Source organism: Periplaneta americana, chromosome 10, assembly GCF_040183065.1.
Source record: "Periplaneta americana isolate PAMFEO1 chromosome 10, P.americana_PAMFEO1_priV1, whole genome shotgun sequence".
Taxonomy (NCBI): Eukaryota; Metazoa; Arthropoda; class Insecta; order Blattodea; family Blattidae; genus Periplaneta; species Periplaneta americana.
This window is the reverse complement of record NC_091126.1, coordinates 118829909-118846345: the sequence shown is the minus strand read 5'-3', so window position 1 is coordinate 118846345 and position 16437 is coordinate 118829909. Positions and strand designations below refer to the sequence as shown.

General features: G+C 37.9%; 1 protein-coding gene and 1 long non-coding RNA gene across 9 annotated transcripts in view; one reads left to right on the top strand and one right to left on the bottom strand.

Moving 5' to 3' along the window:
* LOC138707980 (F-box/LRR-repeat protein 2-like) overlaps window positions 1-16437 on the top strand; it is a 1260080-nt gene that overhangs the window by 1006084 nt on the left and 237559 nt on the right. The gene's annotated exons all lie outside the window — the stretch shown is intronic.
* LOC138707977 (uncharacterized) lies at window positions 9625-14815 on the bottom strand. Of its 3 annotated transcripts, XR_011334510.1 has the most exons (5): window positions 14742-14803; window positions 14391-14641; window positions 14003-14128; window positions 13569-13776; window positions 9625-13266 (listed from the first exon to the last, which is right to left on the bottom strand). It is a non-coding gene; the product is annotated as an uncharacterized lncRNA (long non-coding RNA). The 3 variants fall into 3 exon arrangements; XR_011334509.1 differs by having other exon boundaries at window positions 9626-13266; window positions 14391-14815; XR_011334511.1 differs by having other exon boundaries at window positions 9626-13266; window positions 14003-14125; window positions 14391-14815.

The following is a 16437-nucleotide window of genomic DNA, read 5'->3' as shown; positions in this document are numbered from 1 at the left end:
CGAGATCACAGAGAAGACACAGCCAGTATTCCGTCGCTCCTACTCAAGTAGGGACGTGATCTGAATAAGCCTATTTAGTGGAACTTTACTCCTTGGTTTTTTTCGTGTGATTGACAAAAAAATCGCAGTATAATCCTACACCCACAAAAACAACAAGGTCCCTGAATAGAGATCATCTCTACCGTGGGAAAGCATCTTGCACCGGCGTCTCACTGGGCAAACCGACCTCGACTCTGTCGGCGACGCGGCAAAGGAAGGAGAGAGCAACCGTCGCAAACGGCGCGACCAACTCGTGGCACCAGATAAACCGTCCCAAATTGGCGCCCAACTTGGGGCTACGAGAATAAAAAATACCAACGTGTGGCTACGAGAATAAACAATACCAACGTGTGACTACGAGAATAAACAATACGAACGTGAGGCTACGAGAATAAACAATACTAGTGTGGGGCTACGAGAATTAACAATACCACCGAGGCAGCGGGACGAGAACAACAGTAACAGCGTGGCGACGAGATTAACATCAGTACGAGAAGAACAATAGCAGCGTGGCGACGAGATTAACATCAGTACGAGACGACCGCGGAGGTGAACAGCATCTCCACCGAGACAGCGGGACGAGGGTGGCAGCAGCGGGAGTGACAGAATCATCACGGCCAAGCGGGATGAGCAGGGTCGACGCTATATCGAGGAGGAAGACAAAGTGAATGGTAATATTTTGGAGGGTTATACATGTATGAATTTTCTTTTTTGTGTATAGACTGAATAACATTTTTACGCGTAATTATGTGTAGGGTTGTATGTATGTATATGTATATATATATATATATATATATATATATATATATATATATATATATATATATATATTTATATATACATATGTGTATAATATTTTGGAGGGGATTGTTATCGTGTAATCTGTATATAGGTTATGGCATATCCAGATGTTGCTAAGGAATAGGAGAATTGAGGCCGAAGGAACGGAGGGTGAGAGGAAAATAATAAGCAGAGAGAATAGAGGGAAGGATAACATATTAGACAGCGAAATGGAGGGAAGATTAGAATTTGAGAGCGGTATGGGGGACGATGAGATAATAGGAAATAGCGAAGAAACCCAGCAAGGTAGCGAGAAGGAAAAGGGAGAAGAGGGGCTGATGATAAGGCAGCTAGGAATTTTGCTTAAACATATTTGAGAACAAATGAAAAAAATGGATGCAAGAGTAGATCAAAGTACAGAGCAAGCCAAACAAATTTCAGAACAATTGAAGAAAAATTTTGAACAAATGAAACAGGATAACTCAGAACAAATGAAAAAAAATGGATGAAAGGTTAGGTCAAAGTACTGAGCAAGCGAAGCAAATTTCAAAACAATTTAAGCAAAATTTTGAACAAATGAAACAGGATAACTCAGAACAAATGAAAAAAATGGATGAAAGGTTAGGTCAAAGTACTGAGCAAGCGAAGCAAATTTCACAACAATTTAAGCAAAATTTTGAACAAATGAAAAAGGATAACTCAGAACAAATGAAAAAAATGGATGAAAGATTAGGTCAGAGTATAGAGCAAGGAAGGAAAATTTCAGAAAAAATAAAGCAAATAGATGAGAGGCTAGGCCAAATGACTCAAAAACTGATAAGGCAAATGGACAGCAAACTATCAGAAATGGAGAGCAGGATAGGAGAAAATTCCAGAGAGATTAGGGAACAGGTGAACCAGCTAATAGAGAGTCGAATAGAAAACTTGGAGGGGAAGATAGTAGACAGTAATACGGGAATAGAAAGTCAACTAGGAATCGTCGTAGATAAGATGACAGAGAATATGAGGGAACTAGAGGAAAAGGTGAGGAACAGCACAATTGCAGAGAACGAAAGAATGAGGTCGGCCATAGAAGGGACGGTAGATGAGAAGTTACAAGGGATGGACCGAGAGATGGAGGCGAATTGGCGAGTAGTGAGAGACCAGGAAAAGGAAGAGAGCCAACGCCTTGGGAGTTTAGAAGCAAGATGGAATTCGATACAAGATAGGATCCAGGGAGTCACATTCGATAATTCAATTAGCGAACCGAGCGCGAGCGGAACGCCTAGTGGGAGCAGTAGTATGGAGTTAGGAAATATAGTAGGAGGTGGTAGCGTAAGTAATCATGTGGTCGGAGAGAACCAAGACCCCAGAAATCAGGAACCATGTAATTTAAATATTGTAAACGAGAGGCCATCTTTAGGTCGTCCACAGTATACCATGCATATTATTAATGAAATTGGTTATTCCGTATTTGATGAGATGGAATTCTCAAACCCTCACTGTTATATCCGCGAATTGGAAACGTATTTTCATGTGAAAGGGGTACCAGAGGAACTAAAAATTACCGTCGTGAGAAAAAGTCTGAGAGGACGGCCACTTAATTGGGTTCTCGTAGCGTTAGACGCACAGGTTAGCTACGAAGAATTCAAAAGAAAGTTCTCTGACCGATATTGGGGGCAGAGGCAACAGCAGAAAATTAGGAAAGAAATCAATGATAGCAGATTTGATGCTAAGAAAGGCATATCGATGATTGATTACTTTATGGAGATTGTCAAAAAGGGAAAGAGTCTAAATCCACCAATACCAGATTCCGAATTAATACAAACTATCATATCCCATTACCCGGAAAATATCAGTTATAATTTAATTATCGCGGGACCACGAGATTTTGGGGAGACAATTGACCTCCTGACCGCGCTAGACAGCTCCGACATGACACATAGCGGATGCGAAAGTTATGGCGCAACAAATTGTGTAGAGAGGAGAACGCAGGGTTATTCCAGCCACTCGAAGGCGGAGAGAGGGGCACATGGCGCCCTCTCACCATCTAGAGGCAACATGAATATAAATAATAATTGGGTAGCTGAGAGACCAGGCTATGGGCATAATAATAATAATAATAGTCGTGGTCAAAGTGGCATTGTCAGCCCAAACAGAAATAGGAGGGATACTCAGCCTATCAGAAATATGTACAACCGCAGTAATCTTGGTGTTGACCGCGGTAGCGGAAATAATGTGAATAGGATGAGAACTAATGGGGGCGGACCAGTCCGCAGAATTAAACATATAAGATGGTATACGGATAGAGATGCAGATATGCACCCAAGGGACAGCAACCCACCCCATTGGTTAAGAAATAGGAGATACAGGCAAGGATTCTGACAGCCTAATTTTGGTAGGGGCTGGAATAATAGGAGAGACTGGAGGAGGCAAGAACAAGAAAGAGACCGCAGAAATGCATTGATGGTGGCGGCGCAACAGGGAAACAATAGAATGCCAGCCACGTGTAGCAATGAGTGTGACAGGCCGGCAAGTCCGGGTAGAGATCCTTCAGTAAGGAGAAATGAAATTAGAGATGAGCGTGGAAATGGGTCCGCTTCGGAAAACTAGTACACAGAAGTCTTGAGGACTCGGAGATTTCTGTAGCCGAGTGTCATAGAACACTGTCTGAAGGGTCCGCAAACGCGATAAATGTAAAAAGACCGAGTGAAATCACATGCCGAGAAACGAATAATAAGGGCATATACACATTACCCTGCATAGAGGTAAAAATTTTTGGTATTGATTGTTATATACTGTTAGGTTCTGTGTCAACCAACAATGTGTGCAGCATGGAATTCTTTCAGAAAATTAAAGAGTCAGGAGTAAAGTTGCAGGTACTTCCGATTTGCTCACTGTACTGCGCTGGCGCTTTAGGGAAGAAGCGGGAGAAAGTTAGATTCCAGGTGCTTTTCGAGATCGAATGTGGCGATCTAAGACTACAGGCAATTTTCCTAGTTGTTCATAAATTAACCATGGACGTTATAATTGGCGTAGAGAGTTTTTACGAATGGCAGGCGTTATTAGATTTCGGAGGAAATCATTTAGGCGTGATCACTCAGGAGGGAAACATAGGACACGTGCCGTTTAGCAGAGGAGGCGTATTGACCGAAGGAGATGAGAGATCGAAAGGGGAAAGAGAGCTGCAGGAGGAATTATTCTTTGTAGAGCATATCAGAGTTTGTAAGAATACTGTAATCGAGATCAATCCATGGGAAAATGAGAGCCGTAAGAAGGGAACATGTAATGTAGACTGCGGGAATTGTGATTTATGCATTGTAGAATTAGCCCGGGTGAAGCCATTAGGTAATAGTCACTTGTGCGGGAGTGACGTTGATAACGCGGTAGGATCGCGGTACTGTGTAGAAGGAGTAGCCACCGCGAACAATAGAATTGACGAGGGTACGTTCGAGACACTGAATAGGAAAGTCAGTAAAGAGTACGGGATTAGTGAGAAAGAGAGAAAACAATTAATGGACGTTGTAATAGACAATTTAGATGTATTTTCAGATACGCCGGGGTTGTGTAATGTGTACACGCACAAAATTAATGTAGGGGGATTAGAGATATTTCGGCATAAATGTAGGCCCATTCCTCTTTCGATACGAGAGCAGGCAGACGAGGTCATTAACAACATGTTAAGGGACGGAATAGTTGAAGTATCAGATTCTCCTTATGTAAACGCCTTATGTTGGGTAAGGAAGCAGAATGGTAGCCTGCGGGTCACGATCGATGCCCGACATGTAAATTCCTTTTCAGTTCGAGACAACTTCCGCACGGAACCCATAGATACACTTTTAAGTAGGATGAGCGATTGTTCAGTGTTCAGAAGCTTAGATGTAACGAGTTCATTTTGGCAGATCCCTTTAGATGAGGAATCTAGGAAAATATACGGCGTTTTTACACAACGGACGCGTATATCAGTACACGAGATGCCCTTTTGGCATTGCAAGTTCAGGATCGGCGTTATTAAGAGCACTCGATAAAATTTTCATGGACTCCACAAAAGAATTCTTAGCGCAGTATGTGGACGACTTTTTGATATATGGGAACGATACACAGAAACACATTAGAGATATTGATTTTATCTTAAGGAAACTCAGGGAAGCTGGCATGACAGTGAAATTAGGGAAGACGGCGTTCTTCAAAATTGAAACCGAATTCCTGGGTTATGTGATTTCAACGGAAGGAGTTAGGCCGAACCGAGAGAGAGTGGAGACCATTATGAAAATGCCACCTCCTAAGAACAGGAAGCAGGTTCGGAGATATCTAGGTATCCTCCAATATCAAAATTGGTTCTTGTTTAATTTCGCGCGACACGTGCATCCACTTAGGGAACTCCTAAAGAAAGATACACCATTTAATTGGGGAGCGGCGGGACAGAAAGCTTTCGATCGGTCGAAACTCTTGTTCGCTGACTCGATTCTGTTGGAAAGGCCTAACGACCGCCTACCTTACCAGATCTACGCTGATGCATCTTCGTATGATTATGGCGCAGTAGTGTGTCAAACTAGCGAAGACAACGAGCGACACATGATTGCCACGGTCTCGAGAGGCTTGTCGCGTACGGAAAGTAATGCATCAATTACGGAGTTGGAAATTTCTGCAGTGTACTTTGCAATACAGAAGTTTCGGCAGTACATTTTCAATCGGCAGATTGTAGTGTATACGGATCACGTGAGTTTAGGCTTCCTAAACCGGTGCAAACTGACCAACTCTAGGATATCTAGGTACGTACATGAAATTCTCGCTTATGACGTAACAATAAAGCATATTCCGGGATCAGAGAATATCTTCGGAGATTGTCTGTCCCGTTTGAATTCAAAATCGGGGTTGCCGGAAACTATTACCGCCCCTAAATATGAAATCGCGGTCATGAAAATTCATTCCACCGGAAATAGTTCACTCGCGGGTAGATTTCGTAGGATTGCAGATTTGCAAGATGAGGACCCCGCGATAAGAAATATGAAGAACACGGCTAAAGAAATCTCACAGGCTCAAGGTGAGTCAATTGGTCTGCGCTCTGGAGTATTGTATAAGTTACACGGTAGAGATGTCCAGAAATGGAAGGTATACATTCCTACAAGCATGGAAGAAGAACTGATTCGTGATTTTCACGTATCAATGAGTCATTCAGGGAGTGAGAGAGTTTCGCTAACCCTGCCTGAATCAGTTTATATCAAACAATTGGCAAGAAAAGTTAGGAAAGTTGTCTCTTGCTGTGTAATATGTCAGAAGGCAAAACCTATGAATGTAAAATTTGACACTGTACCACAAGTTATTGTCAGGGGGAGCAAAAACGAGCTTGTAGCTGTAGACGAGCATGGTCCTATGCCAATGTCTGCATTTGGACATAAATATATTTTTGTAACTTACGATGTGTTCACGAAATTTGTAAAAATTTATCCTTGTACGGTCACTATCAAGTAAAATATGTGCAGATAAGATACTTAACGATTATGTACCGAAGTATGGTCCAGTGAAAGCATTGCTGTGCGATAACGTTTCTGTACATAAATCGAGGTTATTTACTGACAGACTAAGGGGCGCAGGCATTAAAATGTACAATTGCTCCGCCTATTTTCCAAGCGGAAACCCATGTGAGAGAGCCCTCAGGGACATTTCATTGTATTTTAGAATCTTGTGTCACAGGAATCATAAAGACTGGTTCAAGCAATGTCATGTAATCGAGAAGGTGATGAACCACTCAGTGAACCCTACTACCTGGATCGCTACCATAAAACTAATGCTAGGGGTAGACCCGGATCCTATGATCGGAAAGCTACCGGAGGCTATACAGGAGGGTGATTCGTTGGATGAGGAGCAACTGTGTAGATTGGCATTGGACAGGATACAGAAAAGGGCAGAAAAGAGAATGACAAAGGTAAAGAGGTATAGACACAGGTGGGAACCAAAGGTCGGAGATCCAGTGTTGTTAAGAGACATAAAGTTATCGTCGGCTTCAAGTGGCCGGTACTCGAGGATGGAGCTATTGTATAAGGGACCGTTCTCTATAACGAATAAGTTTGGAGACCATACCTACGAGTTGAAGGATCTAAACAAAAACAAAGTTCTAGGTAAATACCATAAACAGCTACTAAGACCATTTAGGCAAGACAATGTAAATATAGATACTTAAGTTAGAATGGTGAGCTAGACTATTGTGTGAAGGCAGGATACCAGTGTACAGTGCGGCGCAGTGTAACTGCGTACGCAAGGCGGATGCGTGATTTTAAAATATGTGAAACTGTAAATAAGAATCATATGAATTTTGTAAATAATGTATGTAAATAGTGTGAGGGAGGATTAAAGAGTATGCTTGAATGATGACTATGTGCACAGAGAGATTGTTTAAAAACATATATGTCATGTCTATTTTTAGAATTTGTATATAGTTGAGTAAGATGGCGTGTATCCTGGCTCATCGCGATAGGGAAAACGGTAGACTGGCATTATCGAAGGCGAGATTTCCCAACAACGAAAATTCTTTAGGGGAATTTCCATTGTTGAGAAAGGGGCATTTGAAGCTGTAGTCGGGTGGTCCAGTGATAGGAAGACATTTTTATTTTATACAAGACATAGTATAGCTTCATCGTAGATATTTCTCCATCTCTTTGAGGTGTTTAACCTACGCGACTGGGAGCGCCGAAGCATATAATAGGCACTTTGTTCTCATAGTCTGGCAGGCGGCTATCGCATTAAGACCAGAAGACGCGCGCGAGGCTATTGAACTTTAGTGCAGCGTGGGCTCCAGAAAGCGTGGGTTTTCCTTGTCAAGGAACGCGCTTGTAGCGTTGTCTGAAGCTAGCAAACAAAAGTAGCGTCTTGTGAGCGCGTCACCACAGCTAGTATTTAAAGGGTGACGTACCGAGACGCGTCCTCATAAAATTCACGGCACTTGAGCCGATCGCGTGCTCACTCATAAAGTTCTCGGCCACTGAACCGATCGCGTCCCTGATATAGTTCCCGGCCATTGAGCCGATCGAGATGATAAAGTGGAGACTTCGTGTTCTTGAGTTTGTAACTCAGTCGGAAAGTAGTAGCAGTGATTTAAACAGGCGATAGATAAGATAAATACGTTGCCGAGATCACAGAGAAGACACAGCCAGTATTCCGTCGCTCCTACTCAAGTAGGGAGGTGATCTGAATAAACCTATTTAGTGGAACTTTACTCCTTGTTTTTTTTTGTGTGATTGACAAAAAAAATCGCAGTATAATCCTACACCCACAAAACCACAAGGTCCCTGAATAGAGATCATCTCTACCGTGGAACAGCATCTTGCACCGGCGTCTCACTGGGCAAACCGACCTCGACTCTGTCGGCGACGCGGCAGAGGAAAGAGAGAGCAACCAACGCAAACGGCGCGACCAACTCGTGGAACCAGATAAACCGTCGCAAAGTTGTCCGTCTACAATGTACTCAACCCTATGAGATCTGTCTGGCCCAGTGGTAAGATGTCTGACATCCATAACAGAGCTTGTAATTTCGCCTCTCGGTACGATAAAATTATTGTTTTATTTCAGTTTTTGACTAATTTATTAGTTTAAATGTGAAATGTCATTACTTCGTAAACTTCGTTATGCCTGCTTGTAAAAGTATTATTGCACAGCACCTGTGGGCTATTAATAGGCGAGACCTGGCCTGTATAAACAAAAATACTTGTATTACATCCTAAACCCGGACGCATATCAAACATAAATAAATAATTAAATAAACAAAAAACAAACAATTTGTTAATAATTAACTAAAATAGGCTTGTGGAGAGGACTAGTATCTCAACCACAAAACACCTGCGTCAACAACTGCCTTCATTCTGCGCAGCATGGAGTCCACAAGATTATGGAACAGGTTTAAATTCATGGCACCTCCTCCCACGCATCTAGGACTCTGCCCCACAATTCCTCAGCTCTCCGAACGGGTGATTGTTCTGCACAATTAGAGCGTAGAATTCGTTTGCCTGTAGCCCATAATTTTTCAATTGGATTTATATCTGGTGATTTTGGAGGCCAGTCGACCAAGTCGACAACAGGCCTCCTCGTAAACCATCTTTGAATCCGATTGGCGGTGTGTACCGTGTGATTATCCTGTTGGAAGAAAAGTGTTCATTCTGAATATCGTTCTAGAACGGAAGGGATCATTACATTTTGTCAATTCTGTCAAAATATGTTCGTAGACTTCTGACGTAAACCGACCGTGGATGCGTTCCAGAACTCCTGCGCCATTGTATGACATCCACCTCCAAAACGCGACTCGACCTGTTAAGTCGTCTCATGAAGCGTTCATCATATCGGTGGCCATCCATGCGATGAACTAGAGCAGAACTATCGTTGCTACTGGAGGCAATTACCTCGTCGGAGAAAATGACATTTCTTCAATCGAAGTCCTGTCGGAGAGTAGCATACGCTAGACGGTCCACGGCATGCTCCATCGTCTAATGTTCTCTCCTCACAGCTCGACGACACCATATGCCTCGCACACTAAAACGCCTCCTCACGGTGTGTGGAGAACTTGGAAAGTTGGACGCCATCTTGAGTTAAGAGGCAGTTATTAAGGGATGTTTCTCAACTTCTCTCAATAACATTGCGTCCTCTTCCCTTGAAGAGATGCGCAGCCGACCAGGAACGGGACGATTCACAACTTCACCATTCTCGATAAACAATTTTGCCCACCGCATATAGTGAGGATCACGTAAGTTCAGTTCCCAAACAGCAAATATTTCCGCCTTGTCAGTGTTGCCAACTGTTACCAGATATCACCACATGTAGTAAAAATCACGATCCTATGTACTGAATGACTTCTTTACTCACCGTACTTTACCTTAATGTTGGAAGGTTATTCTAAATAGTTTCAATAATAATGAGAATAATAATAATAATGAGAAATGTATTGCTATGTTCTATTCTTTTATTCCTTTACATTATTATTAGTATTAGCATTAATAGGTTACTATACGTAAATATACAACAAAGTATAGTATATAATATTCAAGAATCAAATCTGTTCCAAGACCAATTAAATTATTGTCACTTCACTTCAAAGATTCCAGCGTACATATACTGTACTTCCTAAAGGTAGATAAATTAATAACCAATTGACTTTTGGTTGGAATTCGAATGAACTTCTGATTATCTTTTGAAATTAGTAAGGAAATGGATAATACAACTAGGCTAAAACTGAAATAATAATAAATCAACTTACAAAAATAGTTTTGGTCCTTAAAAGCCATAAGTAATTTCACTTCTAGATACCTTTTTAAAGATTTCATTTGTTTGTAAATTGCTTAATAATGTTACACTTACACTTATTATTTCTGCAACTCCACGTCTGTCATTGAAAAAATGTATGATACATAACTGTGAAGTCTCTTTTTGGCTCTTGTGTCCTAAATTTAAATAAGAAAAAACAAATGATTCAAGAAATGTGAGCTGGTGAAAATTAAATACTCAATTAATAAAACAATTACTACCAAAAGAGTATTTTATTAATTCTATACAAAAGATGGATTACACAGAACAGATGGCCAGAAATCATAGATTTATACACAACTTACAGCATGAAACGATCATCAAAAAATGCTTTTTGTACACAATAACATCTTTCAAACGAAGTGAAATAGCCAATAAGTTCAATAAATATTATGCTAATAAGTAATAACTATAATTAATAATTATCTACAAGCTGTAAAAGGGAATAAAATAGTATATTGTTGAAATTAGGGGGTTATGGTTTATTACGTGTATTTATAATTTTAATTACTTTTTCTACATTTAATTATATTTTAATTTCTATTAGATTAGTTGGTGGTGTGGTTGTTAGTTTTATCTGTGTACGTCAGACTATTAAGGAAAAACTGAAAGAAATATGAAATCTACAATCTACTTTATATAACAATATTTAATCAAGAACTGAATATTACTATTAATTTAATAACATAAGACCCAAAACATCTCCAAGTCCAGACAATACACATGCTGATTTTCTTAAACATGTTGGCAAACAAGCAAACTCACTACTTTTATCTTGTAATCTCATCTGAAATACAATATCTGTCTGGAGAAAATCTATCATAACATCAATTTTGAAAAGCAATTATTCAACTAAGTATCTTTTCGAGTTATCGACAGATACCACTTACTAGTATGATAGCCAAAATTATGGAAGAGATGATTTCATAGATTGAATTGGTTCCTGGAATCTAGTAACTAACTTTCATCTTATTGAGTTGACTTTAGAGAATTGCATTCAACAAATGGACAGATTTTAAATTTTAGTCAAGATATTAAAGATATTTTAAACAGAAAACAAAACACCTTAACAATTTTAATTTATTTTCAAGGATCATATGGCTCTGTAGATATAAATCACTTAAGAAATTGCAAACTTAGGGTGTCCATGATAAAGTGTTACACTAGGCCTGTGACTTGATTATTTGATTCATTGTCACAAATATGTAAATAGAGACAGATTCATCTGGGCTTCCCACATTGTTGTTTTCAGGAATACATTTTCCAATATTAATGTCGATGGTCTAACTAAAGAAATAGATCTTATGATAATCTCATCATTTGCAGATAATATGGTTCTCTAGAACAAAAAATCACAGTCCACAAATATTAATAAACAGAGCCAAAATCCCAACAGACTTTTTGACTCTACTTGTAGAACTCAAACTTGCTCAATTAAGGGAAACTTTACTAATAAAACACAATCCCAAGTTATTTCAAAATGAATAGTATATAAGTTAACTTTAACAGATGATGTTAAGAAATGTGATACTTCTCCAGACATTTTAAAAATCATTAGAAACGATAAATGATCTGGTCAGTGATGACTACATACAGTATTTTTTTATAGATGGATCCTGTTTACCAAGCCATAGATGTAGTGGTGTTGTAGTACAATACCAGTATATTCCCTTTTACAGGGAATTATATTCAAACACTTGTTTGCCCCATTTTAACCGTGACAACGCTTTTTAGTTTTTTAAACATTCTGGTTATTGTATTGTGTTTGTGTTTAGTGAAAGATTTTAGATAAGGGCGAAAATAGCCATAGTAGCTGACGCGCCCTTTTTAAACGCCACTAACTAACTAACTAACTAACTAACTAACTAAGTAACTAACTAACTAACTTCAAACACTGACTAATTTTGATAGTGAAAATTTAGATACACTTTTAAGCTTACAAAATCTCCAGTATCGACTTCATAAATCTGAGAAGGCTGTCATACTATCAGATTCAAAATCAGATATTCTTGCTGCAGTATTGGACGTAACAGCATGAAATCTCAATATTTTACAGTGTTTTAATATTTTAAGCAAAATGGTCGAATTACATCGACGACTGGTACTTCCGTGGATCCATGAACTTTATGGAGTGGGAGGTAATGAGGTAGCTGAAAGGTAGCAAAATTACTGCAAGGTTATCTATACCTGCATCTTACCACACTGTTAAAAGAATAACAAGATCAGAACATGACAATGTGGTAACAAAAATCGGAATGATTCTAAAGCAAATGAAAAAATTGCAATAGGCCATCCGGCATCCACTCCACGATGGAGGAAAATCCTCAGAAGAAACCAACTAATCAGACCAAATGGGGGATCCAAACTACCCTCGAGTGCAGCTCTGAATTTGCAGGACAACGAGTCTACCGACTAAGCTACATTGGTGGCTCCACTAAAAATATGAAGTACACGGCACTCAGATTATTAAATTGACAAACCTAAACAATTATTCATCAGTTAAGCTATAAAATATAATACATAGCAAGCAAGTTAATTCAATTTAAAAGTATAAACAATTCAATCAGTTGAAATATACAGAAATTGATAATAAATATCATGCAAATTACTTCACATTACAAGCATAAACAATTCATCACTTGTGGTATACAGACTACTATTTAATTTACAGCACATACAATTCATCAGTTAAGCTATAGGCCTACAGTCTACTATTCAATTTACAGCATATATAATTCATCAATTAAGTGAAACAAAAATATAGTACAATACATAGTAAAAATAATACACCTAATTTAATAACTGAACTTCTATGAAAATCTACAGTGGCAGTACTCATATTATCACAGGACATGATTGTCTCAAATATTTACAAAGAACTGATATTTCAGAATCTCCCCATGCCATTTCTGAAATCTCAATGAAGATATGGATCATTGTCTTGACTGTTTAACTTTACACAGCTTTCAATCATCTGGTTAAATATTGGAGTGCAAGATAACAAATGACATCAACTGCTGAACACTTGGTATCAATCAACCAACAACTTCATTACATTAAAGGGGAAAAAAACTGAAAGAATTAATTGTATATAGACACAACACATAAGACAAGGCCGCTTCAGAACAGTAATTGGCAAGGCTCTGTTGTTTTAGGATTCTTATGTAGATTCAATTTCACCTGAAAGAAAAAAGTAGCATCTATAAGTATGCTAATTATGAGAAATAAGAGAAACGGCAGCAGCAGCAGCAGCAGCAGCAGCAGTAGCAGTAGCAGTAGCAGTAGCAGTAGTAGTAGTAGTAGTAGTAGTAGTAGTAGTAATGATAATAATGATAATAATAACAATAATAATAATAATAATAATAATAATAATGACTGTAAAGTATGGAAATTAATATTGCAATGTAATATCAAAAGGTGATTTCACACCATCAACTCTTATCATTTAGTACAACAAATCTATTATATTCAGTTGCAATCACCAGTAGCTGTTCTTTCCTCCATTTTGTTTTTGGCTGATTTTTCACAAGTCTGCTATGATATGCAGCACTATCCATGACAATAACACATTGCCCTAATGTTCTCAGGTTAACAACTGTGTTTGCACCCACTTCTCAACTACAGGGCTATTCATAGCACTATGTTAGTCCTGACTTTTCTTTCAATTGCATGAAAAAATTAAATCAGCACCTGCAATAAAAATTATACCTGGGCATATAATTACGTCACATGAATTCACAGCATTTAAATAAAGAAAATAAAACATAACATAACATAACATGACATTACATGAGATCCTCTTTGGTGAAAGGCTTTCCCACGTTTTTATTTAGTCACCAATTTTTATATTTTTGTACCCTGATTAAAAAAATTACTCTTGCCAAATTTATGTAAAATATAAATCAATATAACTTACCGAGTATAAATCCACCTTTCGTTCTGGCATCTAATCTTCCACCCTCATTTGTTGGTCTACGAATAACACCATTCATGTCACTGGAAACTTCACCTGGTTTATTTCATGAATAAGTGGGTGATCCTACTTAAAAAAACAGAGAGAGAAAAGCAATTCACATTGACACTCTAAGAGACACAAAAATTTTAAAGACAGGAAAACCGTTCAAGAATTTTATAACTAGCCTCTAGTTATAATATGAAACGATTAATTGCAAAACATGATGTTCCCACCTGAATTCATTACTAGTAGCCTATATTAATTGCAATTTCATATTCCACATAAGTGTTAACCTATTTGTTAGTAAAAAATTCAATCACTCAATGTCTCACAATACATTGAAATTTACCATTCATAAAAATCCAAGTCTCATCCAAGAATACTACGGGTTTAGGATTCTCACGCTCCACATTTCTTATTTATTCTCTTAAAAACGAATAACATCACTTTCTCGTACATGTGTATAAGGATCCCCTTTGCTCCATAGAAATTTCATCTCTTTCAAAATTTTTTTCACCGATGATAAGGATACTCTAAATAAATATGTTTCATAATCATCATTCATATGTTCCAGAACTTTTGCTGCTGTTAGTACTTCCCCTGTAACAGTAAATGAAAATTATGCCATATTTTTATACATATGACTAATATCAGAATTACATTGCATAAATCAACACAATAATTCCTGTAACTTCCCTACCTTTATGTAACTTGTCATAAATAAATCTCGCAATTGCATCTTTCGTAAAATCATCAGCATCAAGTCACTGGATGTTTACGTAGTCTATGTTTTCCTGGTGTCACAAGTGGGGTCCCCTTCTGTGAATTTATCACTTTCGTGGCTGTAGTAAAACCAAGCTGTAATAACAAACAATAACATAACACTTCTAAAAATTGTTATATCATAAAATGCATGCATGATACCAACATTTACAGCTACATGAATAGAAAATGATCAACATGTTAGGTTGGATCTACGATAGGTTTAAGTAGGCTAATATTTAGGTAATTCTCCAGAAAAGCTACATCAAAGAAGGCATAATTTTATTTTGTTTAATTGATTTCTGTGATATTTACATAGTGATGAACACGTGGTTTTACTGCACAGCCACAAATACTTTCACAAAAATCCTTTGACACTTACCTGTATATTCTAATGCATTGTTGTAGTCCCTCCCTCAAACGTGTTACTAATTACCAATATAACATGCGAAAGGTCCGGGACGAAGAGAAATGGTTAGTTTCCCAGTAGTGCGTCCTCGTCCTCTCGAGTGTTATATCTTAACAAGTACGTTGGGTGGGGTAGCTTTTCTGAAGAAACACCATATTTAATATTACTTAGACCAGTCATGAATAAATTATTCAGCCAGAGTCAACGTTCCTATGCTTTATAGAGTATGTTATATAGTTATTATATAAAATTGAATTATTTTTAAGCACCATAACAGGCCAACATTCATGTAATATTTGCTGCAATATCAAGTTAATAATTACAATATGACTTGTATTTTCTTCGGCCGATGTGGCATGTAAATTGTGATCTGAACGGTTAATTTAATACCAAAAGAGAAAACTGGAAATTTACTTTCGTGCTATTTGATTACTTGTTCGTCTAATTTGTAAATGTATTTAAGCTATCACCTACTGCAGTATTACAGTATCTTAAATGTATTTAGTTTGGCAATATGAAAATCACTGACTTGATTAAACATGTAGGCCTAACCTAAAAATTTGTTTTGTTTGACCACAATCATGAAATTATTAGTGCAAACTCCTAAAACTGAATACCACTTTGAAATGTATGCTTAAGAATACTTACTCCTTATAATTGTCCTATTCTGGTTGTAATTGCTGTCTCCGTTAGCATAATTCCTTCTTCATTATCTTCTTTCTTCAACTCATTATACACGTGAACTATAGATTTCTGAAGCGTACTCTGAATGCCACACATTTTCTTCCTTGGAGGAGTCACTGCAACACTATTTCATTTTTTTGACATAGTAATAAAAATCTAAACACGAAAGAAATTCATTAAAATTTGAAATAATATTTCTATCCATTACCCACGTGCATTATCACGCCCAAGTATATTATATTCATTCGTACTTATCTGACTATTCTTGAATTATAACCACAACGCAACACATAAATAACTATTATGTATTAATATTAATACTAATATTAATTAATTATTAATAAGTTCGAATTTCACTATCTTCCAGTAACCGGCTGAGAAATCTAGTAAAATTTTAATTTCATGGAACTCCAGTACCGGCAAATATTGTCGATATTTGCCTCAGCTGCCAACATACCGGTTACAAAATCACTACCATTTATAGTATTTGTCAGTATCGAAATTCGAAACGAAGTTGGCAAAAGAAAATTCAACCTTCAAA